The sequence below is a fragment of the Protopterus annectens genome, chromosome 10.part0, assembly GCF_019279795.1.
Source record: "Protopterus annectens isolate FY-2018-M chromosome 10.part0, PAN1.0, whole genome shotgun sequence".
In the NCBI taxonomy this organism is placed as follows: Eukaryota; Metazoa; Chordata; order Ceratodontiformes; family Protopteridae; genus Protopterus; species Protopterus annectens.
Genome location: NC_056744.1, coordinates 414722052 through 414741734, shown reverse-complemented (window position 1 = coordinate 414741734; position 19683 = coordinate 414722052). Strand labels below are relative to the sequence as shown.

The window sequence follows — 19683 nt, the reverse complement described above, 5'->3', positions numbered from 1 at the left end:
TGTAAACTTGGCAAATATCTACCATTGAGATTCTTTATTAAATGCATCAATTGTTGCCAGAGAGGGACAATCAAGCAGTCACAGTGTTTAGTGTTTACAAGCAATAAGGGCTGTGCAGGTTACATATTAAGGTTTTCCTGGTCTTCACTTCAGAGTATTTAAAGCATTTCTCTGTGCAGCAAAAGGGTTAAATCTGGTACATTTTCCCTCTAAGCCACAAGACCTTTACCTATCTCAATGTATTCAAGCCCAGTTTAAGGGTCAATCTTCATTTCCATAAGAAAGAATAAGTCTTCAGTCTTTAAGGCATGTCTTGCATATTTCAAGAGCAGCAACTCTAACCTGTCTTAATGCAATCAGATATAGACTTCTAGACTCAGTCGTCAACAACAAGACCATGTAGTAGTTTCACAGGTAGTCTGCACAAAATGGTCACTGCCACGATTCCCAACCTAACTTTGAATACATAATGTCCCAAAAGATCTGAAATTAAAGACCAAGTTCCACTCACTACTAAAATCACATTTAATCAAGCAGAATGTACCTGCTATCCCTAAGGTCACATCACTTACGTCTAACTTAAGTCTTCTCCATGCTATCCTCCTTTTCATATCTTTAAATGATTTTACCTTAATCTAGAACTTTCATGCATATCACACATGAATGCATTTGGTTCCTACGCATCCAAAGCATTCCTCCAGCATTATATGATTGCATCGTCACTTACGTGTTACTGTACTCTTTTCTCTTTTGTATGTCTGGTCAGGTTTTGACCCTGGGTTAACCCTGAAATTGGTCAGAACTGATCAGTGCCCTACCTCAGTAAACAAATACACAAACAGGCAAATAAATAAATTAATACATCTATATCGCATCCCCTGCTTTTCACTGTCTTTATAAATAACGTGCACACTGACACAAATCTGTCTACACTGATACAATGTGCAGATTATTTGTTTTATACATTACTCCGATCAAAACTCATATTCATCTGGCATTTATTGGAATCAAAACTGATTACTACATTCTCAACTATTCCTAAATCCCAACAAAAACTACATTACATTTGTTTACTTCTTTTTTTCTCAGAATTTATCCAGAACAACTTTAACGTAGTATCCCCCAATAACACTAAAAAAGTTAGAGAATCACAAACAAAGCTTACAGGTATAATCATTGACCAAAACTTAAACTTCGACTGTTGTATACCCAGTTTACAGCACAATAAATGTAAATTAGGGCTTCTTTACAACCAGTATCACATTGGCCAAGCCCACATTGTTACAAGACTGCACCCTTCTATTTCCCAGCCCCCTCTATGCATCCGTTTTATTAACCTTCAATTTTACCGAATTACTAAGCTATGTCAGAGTTAAAATAAAATAGCTAGCTAAATTTGCTATAATTCTATCAGACAAATCTCACCAATGTCTAAGCCCTTAACAACTCACCTGACCTGAGCTATCTAGCTCCTTCTCTCACTTTTAAATTTAAAATAATATTGTCTGTAAATCTGAAAATTGCCCAGCTATTAACAAAATACTGCAACGGTATACAGCTGAAAGCATACCTCTTGACCTCTTAGTGCTAGAAACCCAGACAGAATCTGAAATAATGTGGGGGCAAAGACCCAAAAATAGGGACAGATTTTAAATATTGCTCTTATAAACTTACACAATTGCTAGAATACTTTTCATAGGTTCATAGGTGTGTAATTGGCTAATGGCCCTGGAGCCTTTACAAGCCTAGCCCATAGGATTACCCTGGCATTGTGCCACCTGACCTTAGTTCCCAGTGTCTCTGTTGAGTACAGCCACTGGAGTGATCACCGGAGTGTATTTTCTATTTCCCATCCACTCATCAAGATTTCTCTTGAAGAGGGCCAATGAGGCACTCCGCTTGACATGTATGGGAAGTCTATTCCATAGCATGGGCAGTCTCTGGGTTATGAACCTGTACCTCCAGCTTGTTCTGTTAATTGTGGTAATGAGGTTGAAGTCTCTGGAGGGTGTAGTGCAGTGGGATTGGGATTTCTTTAGATGCAGCATTTCTAACAGAGCTGGGTCAGACATGGCTTTGTAAGTCAGGCAGACATTGTCTCTAAGCAGGTGATATGAGACAGACAATAATTGAGAGTTTTTTGAGTCTGTCCATATAGGACAAGTGTTTAAGGCCTAGGATCCTCTTTGTGAGGTACTTTTGCAGCATCTCCAGTGGTTGCAGGTGTCTAGTGAGGTACATGCCAAATGGGGCATTGTACTCGATGATTGGTCTAATGAGGGAAGAGTAGAGGGAGATAATGACCTCTTTCTTCCTGGATGCAAAACCCTTAGTAATCAGATGTGCCACATAGAAGGACTTTCTGACCACAGTGGCAATGTGGTGGTCAAAAGAGTGGTTGCTGTCAACCTGTGTTCCCAAATCTCTTATGCCGCCTTCTGTGTTCAGTGGACTACTATCGATGTGGTAATTCATGGGAACCGGGATTTTCCCAAAGCGGATGATGACACATTTTTTGGCATTGTGCTTACGGCCATGGTTCCGACACCAATCGTTGGTCTCAGTGAAGCCTTCCTTTAGGATGCCAACATCACTTGGGGGAGTTAATTATGGCTCCCAACTTGCAATCATCTGCGAACTGTCAGCCAGTGTCCATTCGTGTTGGCCTGGACTTCAGAGAAGTAGATACCAAACAGGAGAGGACTCAGGACTGAATGCTGTGGGACTATAAGTTGCAACATGACTTACTGACTGCCTCTATCCATCAGTGACGTAGCCATTAGACCAGGGTGAATTTTCAATTTCCTATCCAATGGTCTAAGTTGTGCTTAAATAGGGTTAGGTAGGGACTTTGTTTCACTGGATGGGGAGCCTGTTCCAGAGAAACGGAATTCTTTGAGATACATATCTGTCTCCCTAACATGGTCTTTAGATCTAGTATTTCTGATGTTGTTTGTTTTGTGACTGTGCAAAAGATACAACAGAGCTCCAAGATATGATAAAGATGGAAATAAAATCCATTCCCATTGTCCAGTCTAAAGATATTAAACCCATACTATCAGTACAGATGTACAACCCATTTTATTTCTTAAACATTAAGAAACTGCCATCATTACTGTATTACATTGATTACCATTTTCAGAGGAATTAATGCAATAATGGCAGACTTGGACAAAACAATAGCCTCCACCAGGATGCAGTCAATAGAATTCAATAGTATTCATCAAATGTTCACCTTTTCTGTTATTCCTTTTATCCACAATGATCATTTTAAATCCATATAATTTAAAGTTTGAAATTCAAAGTATACCATAACTCAGTAACTACATAAAACAATGTTTTTTTTTTCTGTCAGTCTTAAATTTCACTCTTAAAACTGACAGTTGCATTTCTTGTATTCACATAAACCATACTCAAGCATTTTCCTCTCTGTGTTTAACTCTTTCTTGTGTCCTCTCAGTTTTCCTTAGTCTAAAATAGCAACATTAAATCCATGGAATGTGTAAATCAAATTTCACAGCCTGCTGTTTGTTACTAACTTTGCATTTTTTTCAAAGGTTCTTTAAAGTTCTGAAAGAGAGGGCTTAACTACTACTATTAGTAATGATATTGTTACTGCTATTAGTAGTGCATCTGCTATTACTACTGCTACTCAATATTCCTACTACTAATACATCTATTACTACCACTATTCCTACTACTACTAAAACTATTACTACTACTCCTATTACTATTACTGCTATTCCTACTACTATTACTCCTACTACAACTACCGCTACTCAATATTCCTACTACTAATACATCTATTACTACCACTATTCCTACTACGACTAAAACTATTACTACTACTCCTATTACTATTATTGCTATTCCTACTACTATTACTCCTACTACAACTACCACTACTCAGTATTCCTACTACTAATACATCTATTACTACCACTATTCCTACTACTACTAAAACTATTACTACTACTCCTATTACTATTACTGCTATTCCTGCTACTAATACGCCTTCTACAACTACTGCTACTCAATATTCCTACTACTAATACATCTATTACTACCACTATTCCTACTACTAAAACTATTACTACTACTCCTATTACTGCTATTCCTACTACTATTATTACTCCTACTGCAACTACTGCTACTCAATATTCCTACCACTAATACATCTATTACTACAACTATTCCTACTACTACCAAAACTATTACTACTACTCCTATTACTATTACTGCTATTCCTACTACTATTATTACTCCTACTACAACTACTGCTACTCAATATTCCTCCTACTAATACATCTGTTACTACCACTATTCCTACTACTACTAAAACTATTACTGCTATTCCTACTACTATTACTCCTACTACAACTACTGCTACTCAATTTTCCTACTACTAATACATCTATTACTACCACTATTCCTACTAATACTAAAACTATTACTCCTATTACTATTACTGCTATTCCTACTACTATTATTACTCCTACTACAACTACTGCTACTCAATATTCCTACTACTAATACATCTGTTACTACCACTATTCCTACTACTACTAAAACTATTACTGCTATTCCTACTACTATTACTCCTACTACAACTACTGCTACTCAATTTTCCTACTACTAATACATCTATTACTACCACTATTCCTACTAATACTAAAACTATTACTCCTATTACTATTACTGCTATTCCTACTACTATTACTCCTATTAGTGCTACGAATAATGACCACTAATTCAAATGACTTCATTTTGGACTCAGCCCATGAATACTGTCTGCTTAAGTGACATGCTCAAGGTTACTCAGCATTATAAATGGAGGCTCCTATTGTCAGAGCTGATATGATAAAGCGTTTTATTTTATTTATTTTTTTTCCATGTATTGTGATAATTTTCTCTTTCCATGAACACTCCAGAAGCACTTCACATTTTTCTGTGTGGAGCAGATGTAAACACAGACACATGCAAGGAATATCTCTTAGCAAATAAATCTCTGTAATGTGTAAATCAACATCTGTAGCATGCTATCACTTATTAATTTTATTTTTTTTTCAAAATTTAAGCAATGTGGCATACAATCTTCATTTAAAAATGAGCTAAACAATTGGATGGATACTTGCAAATATACCCCAGATATGACTAGTCTATTTTCCTTGAAAAAGAATGCAAGATCTCCAAATAGGTACTGACAAGCTTCTGTTTTCTGATTCTATAATTTTATAGCGACCACTCAAGTAGTCTGTCAATAAACCACCCACATTTTACAATAAAATCTTATTTGTGTATCATAAAAACAACTTATATATTCTTTTGTATTGCTGTACTGCTATAGTTTGTCTGAACCAACTCCACTCTTTTTGACAATTTTCATTGCCCATAATTATTTCTACATAAAAAGTATTTATTTTTTCCTAAGGCCCCTGATAATTTTATGTTTTTGTGGCCTTCACTCATTTTTCCTTCTTTAAGTTTCTCAGCTTCAAATAATTAATCCTTTAACTATAGTATTTTTCCCAAGGTCCTTACTACTAAAACATTATATTATGAAATCAGAAACAAGACATGGAGGAATCAATGCAGATAAACTGAAATCAAAAGTTGCATAAATAAAATCATCACTCTAAATGTTTTTAAAAGCAGCCACATCCAGATATAGAGTACTTAGGGAAGTAACAAATTCTACAGTGTAGATTTCATATAAGAAAGAAAGTGGTATGCTGCAGGTTTGAACCAGACCCTAAGAATCACCAGGGGTCCCTTAAAAGAAGGCTGGAGCTGGAGAAACGACACAGACAAATGTGAGAGAGTAAAGTAATTTAGTTTAAAAAAGTAAGGAAAAAGAATGTGCTCTTTACCATATGGAAAGTATAGACAGGCACAATAAATATTTAATTTTATTTTTTTATTTATTTATTTAACATTTGTTGACCTGGAAAGTCCGACTAGGTTCCACAGATCCTGTTTTCAGCTGATGCCCGGGGAGAAATACTCAAATTGTCTAGAATGTTCCAAAAATTATATTTTTGTATAACAGATCACTCCAGGAGTGATGTACTATGATTAAAATGTTAAACAATTAATCATTTCCAATAATAGTCCTGCATTTGTTGCACTGTAACTGACACTGATTTATCATCATCATGTCTGTAACTGAGTATACAATCAGATTACTTGAATTTGATCAGGCACTGTACAAATAAACAGTAAAATACAGCAGGATTCACTGCATCAAAACTCAAGGTTCATTTCAAGGTACAAGGGAAAGCAGAATGCCTTTTACATTTGAGTTGTGCCTAGATTTATTTTTTGTTTTTATTTATTGTTTTCATTGGGCAAATGGCCCAGTTTCCATGGTGGCCATGGTAGAAAGGTTCCAAACTACAAACAACAGTAACAGACAAAGTGATGCTAACATTTGAAAGGCACTATAAAATAGTTTTTCAAAAGAGGGAGAACTGCATTTCAACTTTGATAAAGTATACAGTCACACTGTTGCTATTTTCAATAGAAAGTAATACGTCTTACAAGAGGTATAGCAGTGAGAAAGCTAGAGTTGGGAAATAGAAGACAAGGGTGGTTAAGGAAAAAGTATAACAAAGGGGGGGATGAGTTATAGTGCATACAGGAGGAGGAAGAAGTATAACAAAGGGGGGGTGAGTTACAGTGCATACAGGAGGAGGAAGAAGTATAACAAAGGGGGGGTGAGTTACAGTGCATACAGGAGGAGGAAAAAGTATAACAAAGAGGGGGTGAGTTACAGTGCATACAGGAGGAGGAAGAAGTATAACAAAGGGGGTGAGTTACAGTGCATACAGGAGGAGGAAGAAGTATAACAAAGGGGGTGAGTTACAGTGCATACAGGAGGAGGAAGAAGTATAACAAAGGGGGTGAGTTACAGTGCATACAGGAGGAGGAAGAAGTATAACAAAGGGGGGGTGAGTTACAGTGCATACAGGAGGAGGAAGAAGTATAACAAGAGGGGTGAGTTACAGTGCATACAGGAGGAGGAAGAAGTATAACAAAGGGGGGGTGAGTTATAGTGCATACAGGAGGAGGAAGAAGTATAACAAAGGGGGGGATGAGTTATAGTGCATACAGGAGGAGGAAGAAGTATAACAAAGAGGGGGATGAGTTATAGTGCATAGAGGAGGAGGAGGAAGTATAACAAAGAGGGGGTGAGTTACAGTGCATACAGGAGGAGGAGGAAGAAGTATAACAAAGGGGGGGTGAGTTACAGTGCATACAGAAGGAGGAAGAAGTATAACAAAGGGGGGGGGTGAGTTATAGTGCATACAGGAGGAGGAAGAAGTATAACAAAGGGGGATGAGTTTCAGTGCAAACAGGAGGAGGAAGAAGAATAACAAAGAGGGGGATGAGTTATAGTGCATAGAGGAGGAGGAAGAAGTATAACAAAGAGGGGGTGAGTTACAGTGCATACAGGAGGAGGAGGAAGAAGTATAACACAGGCGGGGAGACTTACAGTGGATACGGGAGGAGGAAGAAGTATAACAAAGGGGTGAGTTACAGTGCATACAGGAGGAGGAAGAAGTATAACTAGGGGGGTGAGTTACAGTGCATAAAGTAGGAGGAATAAGTATAACAAAGGGGGGTGAGTTACAGTGCATACAGGAGGAGGAAGAAGTATAACAAAGGGGGGGGTGAGTTACAGTGCATACAGGAGGAGGAAGAAGTATAACAAAGGGGGGGTGAGTTATAGTGCATACAGGAGGAGGAAGAAGTATAACAAAGGGGGGGGTGAGTTACAGTGCATACAGGAGGAGGAAGAAGTATAACAAAGAGGGGGTGAGTTACAGTGCATACAGGAGGAGGAAGAAGTATAACAAAGAGGGGGTGAGTTACAGTGCATACAGGAGGAGGAAGAAGTATAACAAAGAGGGGGTGAGTTACAGTGCATACAGGAGGAGGAAGAAGTATAACAAAGTGGGGGTGAGTTACAGTGCATACAGGAGGAGGAAGTATAATAAAGGGGGGTGAGTTACAGTGCATACAGGAGGAGGAAGAAGTATAACAAAGGGGGGTGAGTTACAGTGCATACAGGAGGAGGAAGAAGTATAACAAAGAGGGGGTGAGTTACAGTGCATACAGGAGGAGGAAGAAGTATAACAAAGGGGGTGATTTACAGTGCATACAGGAGGAGGAAGAAGTATAACAAAGAGGGGTGAGTTACAGTGCATACAGGAGGAGGAGGAAGAAGTATAACAAAGGGGTGAGTTACAGTGCATACAGGAGGAGGAAGAAGTATAACAAAGGGGTGAGTTATAGTGCATACAGGAGGAGGAAGAAGTATAACAAAGGGGGGGGTGAGTTACAGTGAATACAGGAGGAGGAAGAAGTATAACAAAGGGGGGGGTGAGTTACAGTGCATACAGGAGGAGGAAGAAGTATAAAAAGGGGGTAAGTTACAGTGCATACAGGAGGAGGAAGAAGTATAACAAAGAGGGGGTGAGTTACAGTGCATACAGGAGGAGGAAGAAGTATAACAAAGGGCGGTGAGTTACAGTGCATACAGGAGGAGGACGAAGTATAACAATGGGGCGGTGAGTTACAGTGCATACAGGAGGAGGAAGAAGTATAACAAAGAGGGGTGAGTTACAGTGCATACAGGAGGAGGAAGAAGTATAACAAAGGGGTGAGTTACAGTGCATACAGGAGGAGGAAGAAGTATAACAAAGAGGGGTGAGTTACAGTGCATACAGGAGGAGGAAGAAGTATAACGGAGGGGGTGTGAGTTACAGTGCATACAGGAGGAGGAAGAAGTATAACAAAGGGGGTGAGTTACAGTGCATACAGGAGGAGGAAGAAGTATAACAAAGAGGGGTGAGTTACAGTGCATACAGGAGGAGGAAGAAGTATAACAAAGGGGGTGAGTTACAGTGCATATAGGAGGAGGAAGAAGTATAACAAAGGGGGGTGAGTTACAGTGCATACAGGAGGAGGAAGAAGTATAACAAAGAGGGGGAATGAGTTACAGTGCATAGAGGAGGAGGAACAGGTGTAACGAAGGGGGGTGAGTTACAGTGCATACAGGAGGAGGAAGAAGTATAACAAAGAGGGGGTGAGTTACAGTGCATACAGGAGGAGGAAGAAGTATAACAAAGGGGGTGAGTTACAGTGCATACAGGAGGAGGAAGAAGTATAACAAAGGGGGTGAGTTACAGTGCATACAGGAGGTGGAAGAAGTATAACAAAGAGGGGTGAGTTACAGTGCATACAGGAGGAGGAAGAAGTATAACAAAGGGGGTGAGTTACAGTGCATACAGGAGGAGGAAGAAGTATAACAAAGGGGTGAGTTACAGTGCATACAGGAGGAGGAAGAAGTATAACAAAGGGGGTGAGTTACAGTGCATACAGGAGGAGGAAGAAGTATAACAAAGAGGGGGTGAGTTACAGTGCATACAGGAGGAGGAAGAAGTATAACAAAGGGGGGGTGAGTTACAGTGCATACAGGAGGAGGAAGAAGTATAACAAAGGGGGGGTGAGTTACAGTGCATACAGGAGGAGGAAGAAGTATAACAAAGGGGGGGTGATTTATAGTGCATACAGGAGGAGGAAGAAGTATAACAAAGAGGGGGTGAGTTACAGTGCATACAGGAGGAGGAAGAAGTATAACAAAGAGGGGGTGAGTTACAGTGCATACAGGAGGAGGAAGAAGTATAACAAAGGGGGGTGAGTTACAGTGCATACAGGAGGAGGAAGAAGTATAATAAAGGGGGTGAGTTACAGTGCATACAGGAGGAGGAAAAAGTATAACAAAGGGGGGGATGAGTTATAGTGCATACAGGAGGAGGAATATATGAAGAGCATTGAGCAGGCATGAGGGTGGCGTATCCCGAGGTAGGTTACTTTACCAACACTATAAAAATAAGGCTAAAATGTCAATGACCAATAACATTTTGAGACTGATATCACCCACTATGTGTTTGACGTTTAGTCCTAAGAGGGAGAAACATAATTTGCTGATTAACAAGTGACAGTTCTTTTCTCTTCTACTGACATATTCAATGATCCAAAAACAAATAAGACTGGACACTGCTGGAATACCAACTCCTTCCGTTTATTAAAAATAGACATACAAGTGATGAGCACTTTCGGGCCTTTGCCCTTCATCAGATAAAGCATCTCCCAAAACCAAACATTTTAAAACAAATACAAACCAATAGAAAATCAGTAAAAATCAGTAAAAAACCCGCCTGTTCTTAAGGGCGGGTCTCATAGGAATGACTTCATTAAGCCCAGGACTCCTGTGTGCCATTAACTCAATTATCCATTTAGATTCAGCTAGCTCTGTTAACTGTTTAATGTCTCCCCCTCTTTTGTTCAACTTTACATTCACTATCACTTTAAACTTGAAGCTATGTGTAGGATGAGCTACCAAGTGTCTATATAATGCATTGCGTGTGTCTCCATTTCTAATCGAAGAGAGGTGCTGCAAGACCCTAACTTTATACATACAGTTGGTCTTGCCCACATAAAAAGTCTTATTTGTTTTTGGATATTTACTATGGTTTATTTGACTGGACTTTGGTGAGGCACAGAACATTGTTTTGTTTTTCATAGAGACTTTGTTGTGTTCTATTGTGCCTTTCATGCTTTGGGGATAAGGAGCTTTACAAGAAGGTAATTTCATGTCTACAATGCTTTTAGCAACTTTGGTCGGTGAAGTAGGAGATGTGACTTGTCTCCTGAAACGTGAAAACCCTTTTCTTGGTTTGGGTTTTGAGATACAGAAGGATAAGCATGTTGGCAGCAACGTTCCAGTTGCCACTGACAAGAATTTTGATTCTCTTTTAAGAGATTTTAACTATAAACTGAGCAGGCTACAGCGTCTGCAGTGGCAGACCTTTCATTTGGAAGCCTGCTTAGCTTACGGGATAGTGCCTCGGGGCATGAGGATCTTGTGTATGCCCACACAAGGCGACCGCTATCCCGAGTTATTGGCTAGATGGCAACTATTGAACATTAATACCAGCTACCGGTACATGGAGTTGATTAATGACTTTTTTGCCCCAGAGATCACTACCCTCAAGCAGGAAGTGGGACAGCTGCAATGCAGATTTGCGTCTGAGTTCACAGACACCAGGAGTCTACAACGTTTGAAACAACTGCATGCTTCCTTACTGGAAGAGGAGGAGAAGATTCGGACCCAGAAATTGGACAAGTTGAAAAGGGACCATCATGACTTCCAACAAGGGAACATCTTTGTTTGGTCCAAATCAAGAACTCCTTTATCGTCGCAGGAAGATAGAAGGGGACCTGGTTCATACAATGGTGCTGCTATTCAATGAAGTGGACGCTCAATGACATCATCTTCAGAAGCCGGAGGCGATATAGGTCCCACCACGGCAGTTGCAGCACATGGAAGTACTCGCGCCACTTCAGTGTGTATGGATGGGGTTCTTGTTGCCTCCACTGATTCCATTAGTGCTCCCGTGGCTGTGGGAGATGCCGGCACCAGCATTGTGAGCACGGAGATGCAAGTACCGGGGTTTCACACACAAACGGTGTCCCGCGATGTATCCAAGGCTATTTCTTTGGGTTATGATGCTTCCATTTCCAGCAAGGAGGGGTCAGCAGTTATGAAGGAAGCTATTCCACAAGTTTCAACATGGGGAGATCCTATCCCCGCCGTGAGTTCCATCATCGAGGGCACTAAGGCACCATCTTGTGCCACTATTTCGACGGATACTGGTTTTGTGTCTGAGGTGTTGGTTTGTGATCCGAGTGATTACAGGACTGGTGCCAGACCGAAAGACACACAGGGTCGTTTGAATTTTTTGGACAGACTGCCGGCACCTGTCAAGAAGAAAGGGGTATGGAATCATTCCTGCAGCGAGGACAGGGCGTACAACAAGAGGAGGAAGCTGCTGCACTGACTGTTAAGCAAGATACTGGTATTGTTTTTAACCTTTCATCTTACAGTTTATCTGAAGATGAGTGTTTTGTTTTAAATAAAGGGCTGACATTTGTGCCCAGTAGGGCCTGTGTATATAATGACATCATTATGGACCTTATGGTTTTTTGTCGTAGCTTAGTCTTGAAACAGATTTTTGGAGGGGATAACCCGAGTATTACCATGCTAAGGCAGCCTAGCGGTTTTGTCCCCCCTTTCTCACCCGCTATGAATTTATTCATTAATGCTTGTGAACAAGATCTGATGTGCTATTTTCAGGAGGGGACACACGGTAGATTTTATAATCTGAGTCCCACACAGAGACAAGCTCTATATGATCTTGGGAATAATGCAGATATCACTATCAAAATGGCTGACAAGGGGGGTGCTGTAGTGATACTGGACACCTCCTGGTATGAAAGTAAGTTGTTAGGATTGTTACAGAATGTTGATGCGTATACCCCAATTAATCCTTTAGGTGTGAAAGGGATTATAGATAGAGTACACAACAATTTACGGCTGTTTTTGGATAGTAAATTGATTAGTGAAGATTTGTTTAAATTCCTTATGATAGAGAAGCCAGTGACACCTATATTCAAAGCTCTACCAAAAATACATAAATCAGAAACTGACCCACCCCTCAGACCCATAGTGTCTGGCAGAGGTTGGGTGACAGAAAACATTTCGATTTGGTTGGAGACGGAGTTAAGGCCATACCTAGTCAGATTGGATAGTGTGCTTTTAGATACAGGCCACTTTTTGAAATACCTAGGGGCCTATGAATTGGATCAGTTTGATGGTGGCTTACTTATGGTAACTATGGACATTCAAAGCCTGTTTACTGTCATAGGCAATGATTATGGGATACGAGCCATTTCTGAACTTTTGCAGGAGTTAGGCATCACTACACTGAAGATAGATACCATAGGAGGTTTGCTTGGTTTGGTACTGAATAATAATGTCTTTATAGGTGTGAATCAAGCATATAGGCAGGCACAGGGGATAGCCATGGGCACCCCCTGTGCCAACACCTATGCTAATCTTGTTTTGTCCTTCTGGGAGAGGAGTATGGTATTGAATAACATGTCATGGAAAGGTCATATCAAGATGTATAAGCGTTTTGTGGACGATATTTTTATTCTTTGGGATGGGGACGATAACTCTTTAGCTGATTTCGTCTCCTACCTACATACCACCACATCATTTTTGAGGTTCACGGTTAACAGCTCACGCACACAGATTGACTTTTTGGATGTCAGGGTACAGTTGACAGAAAATGGCTTTTCATCCAGTTTGTATAGAAAAGACTGCTGGAAGAATACCTTGCTTTCTTTTGATAGCATGCACCCTCGACACATATTTCCTAATATAGTGCAGGGACAGGTTGCTAGGATTTCTAGAATCAGCAATGATGATGCATGCTTCGAGCAAGAGTTGGGGACCCTGAAGGACTGTTTTCATACCAGGGGTTATGATAGGAAATTGGTGAACAACAGGATGGAGTTTGGCAGAAATTATAGGAAGGATAGGTATAAACCATGGCTGAGAACCGTTGATACAGGCATAAGCTCACAACATGACAGGGCCAGTGGACATGATTCTAGGTTGACACTAACTTATGGCAGTAATATAGGTGATGTTTGTGCACTGATCAGAGGGAATTGGAACATTTTGACTAGTGATGTAAGTTTGAAGGGTATGCTAGGTGATAAACCGGGTTTTAGATATAAAAGAAATAAAAACTTGAAAGATTTACTTTGTAGGGATAAGACAAAGACCAGTATGGATAATCTGGCCATCACTAAACAGGGCACTTTTCCATGTGGGCTATGCAAGGCGTGTGCTTATGTAGATAGTAGGGGTGTTTTTGTACATCCACTGACTGGAAGATTGTTTGATTTGAAAGGGAGAGCAACTTGTAGAACCACTGATGTGGTTTATTTGGCTGAGTGTCAATCCTGCACAAGTTTTTATGTGGGCAAGACCAACTGTATGTTTAAAGTTAGGGTCTTGCAGCACCTCTCTTCGATTAGAAATGGAGACACATGCAATGCATTATATAGACACTTGGTAGCTCATCCTACACATAGCTTCAAGTTTAAAGTGATAGTGAATGTGAAGTTGAAAAAGAGGGGAGACATTAAACAGTTAACAGAGCTAGCTGAATCTAAATGGATAATTGAGTTAATGGCACACAGGAGTCCTGGGCTTAATGAAGTCATTCCTATGAGACCCGCCCTTAAGAACAGGCGGGTTTTTTTACTGATTTTTACTGATTTTCTATTGGTTTGTATTTGTTTTAAAATGTTTGGTTTTGGGAGATGCTTTATCTGATGAAGGGCAAAGGCCCGAAAGCGCTCATCACTTGTATGTCTATTTTTAATAAACAGGAGGAGTTGGTATTCGAGCAGTGTCCAGTCTTATTTGTTTTTGGATATTTACTATGGTTTATTTGACTGGACTTTGGTGAGGCACAGAACATTGTTTTGTTTTACATATTCAATGATCTTGTCTTACTTTTCACTTAGTTATGAAATTACAGGTCAGCATGGTGTAGCCATTATAAAAACATGAAGCTGTTTTTTAGCAGCAATTTGTAAACTGTGACGAAGGTGTTAACACCAAAGAATGTACACATTTATGTAACATGGGCTTTATTTTAGACTGCTGACAAACATAATACAGCATCAAAATTATTACACTACAAACTTACTCAAAAAGTTTTAGGTAGCTGCTCAGAATGTAATTACACCAATTAATACTGGCGTTCATAATGTCCAGTAAAGGGTCAGGTAGAACTGGATGGGAAGGCTGATAACTGGCAGACACAAAGGGAAAAAAGCACTTAGAAAATATCTGTCCAGAGATGTAACTGTTCAATATGGGGGAAAAACGATCGCCAGTTCCTTCACCTGGACTTCTACAGCTTCCGTTTAAGAGTCAGTGGCAGACCTATGCAAGCAGAGCCTGCTGACTCCCTTTGTTTGACCTTGAAGAAGACTGACCTGTTGTGAGCATTTAATGGGGTTAAACAGCATCTTATTTTACTGAATCAGGGAAATGTGAATATCCTTCATACACTGATTTTATATAAAGGAAGCTGTTTTCTTTAGAAAATAGTTGAGAACATTTCTTTGCAACCAAGGGTATGTCTTATCCAGATGATTTAGGCACAGTATCATAACTTCTGCCCCTCTTGACTTACTCATTCTCTTGATACACCCAGGCACATTTAATGGGGCATACATTATTAAATACATGAATTAAGCTCTCATCACTAAACCTACCTCAAAGAACTGCCTATGCCCTTTGTTCTGCAAGCCATGGACTTTTGGGGGTTTTAAGGGCCTGGCTCAAATGTCTTTGGATTCATTCCTTTGCTTATGAAGTACTACTCTCCTATGAAAGTTACCAGCCAGCACCCAGTGGTGGTTTTGGGAGGCCCTACAATGTCCATCAGGATTTATCTATTTCATCAAGTATTTTAATTCCCTCATATAATACATTATCTCATTAGGACAAGACAAACCTATGGTCATGGAGAGATATTGCTGATCCTTTTTATCCAAAACAGAGATCCATACTTGCATCAGTACTGTTTATATCAGAAGTAGTTTATTCCATTCTCTTATTACTCTTTAAGAAACCAGTTAGAAGTAATATTATTTTTTTGACTAAAAGTTGCTTTTAAATGATACTTTCTGACCAATGACCTCTGCAGTCATGCACTTTGAGTTAAGAAAGGTTTGTGATAACATTTATACACTGTAATAATATTATCTTCTCAATCATCTATAAGGTTTGTCTGGTAGATGGATGGCCCACCCCCCCCCCCCCCCTGTTGTAGAAGGAAGTAGCAGTCCACAAAAACTGATAGGCCAAAGAAGAGCCATAGACAGTTGAGTGGATTACTAAGGATAAGAAATAAATTATGTATTGTTACTATTATGTAAAAAAAACTGAATTTCCGTCATAAGAGAAATTAGAGGAAATAAAAATATTTCCACAAGAAAAACTGTCAGAACCTTTAAATGGAAAATTGCATTCATTAATACAACAGATTTGCTAAAAACAGTATATAGAGCAAGAAATTTTGATCTGTTTGGAAAAGCATGTGAGGAAGTGCATAAATATAAACAACAAAACCTAGAAATATTTGAACAATATTAAAAAGAAATATGAACATGGGAAAGAAAGAGAGATTTGATATTGTGCAATATTTATGCAAAAGAGAAAGCCAAATTAATCAATATAAAGAAGGCAGCCCCAAAGATATTCGAAGAGAAATACAGGTAAAGGCATCCGGATATGGAAAATTGTACAATAAAAAAAATAATATCACAAAGATTGAATGCAGAAAAGAAGATTAGTAAAATAGAAGTTAAAAAAATAGAAGTTGAAGTTACAGAGTGCCTGCAATGTGAAGGATTTAGTGTAGAAGGTCTAATACAGGTTATATCACAGCATGATGGAGTGAGTCCCCAAAGTAAGGAGAAATGGGAAGATCAGGAAATGTCTGAAGAAGAAATATGGGCATGGGAAAGAAAAAGAGATTTAATATGGTATAATATTTATACAAAGAGAAAGCAAAACTAATCAATACAAAAAGAGCAGCACCAAAGATATCTGAAGAGAAATACAGGCAAAGGAATCTGGACATGGAAAACTTTACAATACAAAAAATAAGAAGACAAAGAGGAAAAGTAGAAAAGGAGATTATTAATAGAGAAGTTAAAGAAACTGAAACTGAGGTTATGGAGACCCTGCAAAGTAAAGGATTCAGTGTAGAAAATTGAAAGCACCACAACAGGATAGAGCAAAGGATATCCAAATTAAGGGGAAAGCAGTGGAACAGGAAGCAATTGGTCAGGTGCCATATCAAGATATTTTGGAGCCTTCCACAGGAAACTAGTATAAACATTCACTTGAAGCTATACATCAAGGAAAGGAAGAGAAAACTGTGGAAACTCTTATGCAGTCAATGTTGAGGAGTGATAGGCCAGTGAGTTCCTATATGACAGAGAAACAGGTGGCACAGGATGAAATTGAAGAGAAGGTGCCACAGGAAGATGCTATAGAACTTTCTACAGAATGTCCACAGGAAATGGAAAACAAAGGAAGTGCCCTCAGTTTGGAAGAAAATGAGATAAGAGAAGAGTTGCTTGATTTAATAGACATGGATAGATATAGTAAAATCAATGAGAGAAACAAACAGCAGAAGGTTAATGCAACCCAAAAAGTCAGAAGTCTGACAAAACAAATGAACGCAGTAATTAGAACTGTCCATAGAGATCCATGTGATATAAGAGAAGTAAATAGGATATATTACTGTGCTACTAAATTAATAACTGATAAAGTTCTACCCCAAGAACAGGGTAGTGAGGGACAGGAAGGGGAGAAATTGAATACCATCATGGAAGTATCGGATAGAGAAAACTATAAAGCAATTAAGAAAAGAAGTGTCACTCTTAGAAGACTATAGAAGAGGGAATAGACTAACAAAATATTGAGAAAGATAAATGGGATTAAAGCAATGCACAGTATTAGAAGTGACCAGGATCTATCATGCATTATCGCAAATAAACTAAAAAGTTCAGCACAAGCGGGAAAACTTAGAAGATATACAGATAAATATAAAGGAAAAGTACAAAATAAGCAATTTATTGATGACCCAAAAATGTTTTATAGAGAATTGGGCAATAAGGTAAAAGGAATTCAAAGACAGCCAAAAAAGAGGAAGTAGATACATTTTGGAGAAGTAGCTATGAAGATCCTGTGGAACATAAAGTAAAAGAAAGAATAAGAAGTTTAAAAGTGCAGGATGTGAAATGGGATGAAGTAACAGCCAAAGAGATTGAAACAAAGTTAAAAAAGCCTTTAATTGGAAAACCCCAGGCCCAGATGCACTACCTAACATTTGGTTAAATGTATTAACATCTTTGCACCAGGATTTAGCCATGAGTAAGAACTATTTATATGCACACCCAGAACAGACACCAACCTGGCTAACAATGGGCAAAACAATGATCCTTCTTAAGAGTGAACCTGCAAGCTACCCTAAAAATTATAGACCAATAACTTGCCTTCTGACGATGTATAAACTATACACTGGAATTGATGCCAGCAGAGTTTACAGTCATTTAGAAGAAAACTCAATTATGGCAGCTGAACAAAAGAACAATAAAAGAAAGTCATATGGAACAAAGGATCATTTGTTGTTAAATAAAGTCATACTGGAGGATTGCAAAAAGGGGAAAAATGTAATTATGGCATGAGTTGATTATAAAAAAGCATTTGACAGTATCCCACATTCATGTATAAAAGAGTGCCTAAAAATGTATAAGATAAGATACACCCTACACTGATCGACTATATTACAGTAGCCATAAGACAGTAGAAGACCACTTTGTAATTAAGCAAGATAAAGGACAGATAATTATTCGGGGATAAAAATTCAAAGGGGGATATTCCAGGGTGACTCTCTGTCACTGTTGCTATTCTGCCTTGCCATTAACCCATTAAGCTGTTTACTTAACAACTTAGGCCATAGCTACAATTTGGCTCCTAAAAAACAACAAAGTGTAAAGACCTCTCACCTTCTCTTTGTCAAAGATTTAAAACTGTACAGCTCATCAGATGAGGAACTGAAAGCACAGCTGCAGGCTGTCAAAAACTTTTCAGATGATATACAATTATCATTTGGTCTTGGTAAGTGTGCAAAAGCAACCTTTAAAGCAGAAAAACATCAGTTTGGGACAAGAATGTGATATAAAAGAACTTGAGCAAGTGGGAGTGTATAAATATTTGGGAATTGATGAAGGATCAACAATAAAATATGAACAAATGCAAATAAAACTTAGTAAGGAATACTTTTGAAGACTTTAATTCTGAAAACAGCATTGACACCTAGCAACAAAATCCAGGCTATATACCAATTTGCTCTTCCTGTCCTAACTTACAGTTTTGGAGTGATTGACTGGCCCCAAAACATGTTGGATAGATTAGACAGGAAAACAAGAAGGATGCTTCATGCTCACCAAATGATTTATAAAAATCAGTGCATACCAAAATTACATATTCCCCCTTCCGAAGGAGGGATGGGCCTCCTTGAAATTGATTACATGTATAGATCTGCAATTGTGGGACTCCACAAATATCTGCTGACTTCACAAGACCCAAATGTGGGGAAAGTCTTGAAACTTGAGGAGGATAAATCTAAGATGACTTCTCTGCTTAATTTACAAGAAGCATATCAGTGTGAAGCAGGAATGGAAATCAAACCAGAAGTAGATAAAACTCAGGCAGCAACTTAATATGCCAAAAAACAAAAGAAAGAATATAAGGTGAAGGAGCAGATTAGAGGGCAAGAAATGTGGAAAAAGCATAAGTATAGTTGCAAGTATAGAAAACTTAGAAAAGCCTCATGTTAATCAGGAACGAGCACAGGCATGCTTAAGGAGAGGCAAATTCAAACCAAGAGATGAAATGTTAATATTGGCAGCCCAAGAAAGTGAGCTACGTACACACTGGTTTACAAAGTCCGTTGAACATGTGGGAGAAATATCCGGAAAAAAATATAAACTCCTAATACTGCTAAAACCACACTGAAGGAGCAAAAAAACACTGTAAAATCCAGTATAAATCCCATGCTCTTTATATATAGTATACATTAGATGTTTTTTCTTTATTTATACATACAGTATTTTTGAATATTAGGAAGAAAGCTGTTTAATAATATTGAAGAGAGCTTATTCAAG

The 19683-nt window shown here is 38.7% G+C and overlaps 1 protein-coding gene across 1 annotated transcript in view; it reads right to left on the bottom strand.

Annotated features, from left to right (window-relative positions):
• The window catches only part of PLA2G4A (phospholipase A2 group IVA), a 1409517-nt gene that overhangs the window by 636964 nt on the left and 752870 nt on the right, over positions 1–19683 (bottom strand). The window lies entirely within an intron of this gene.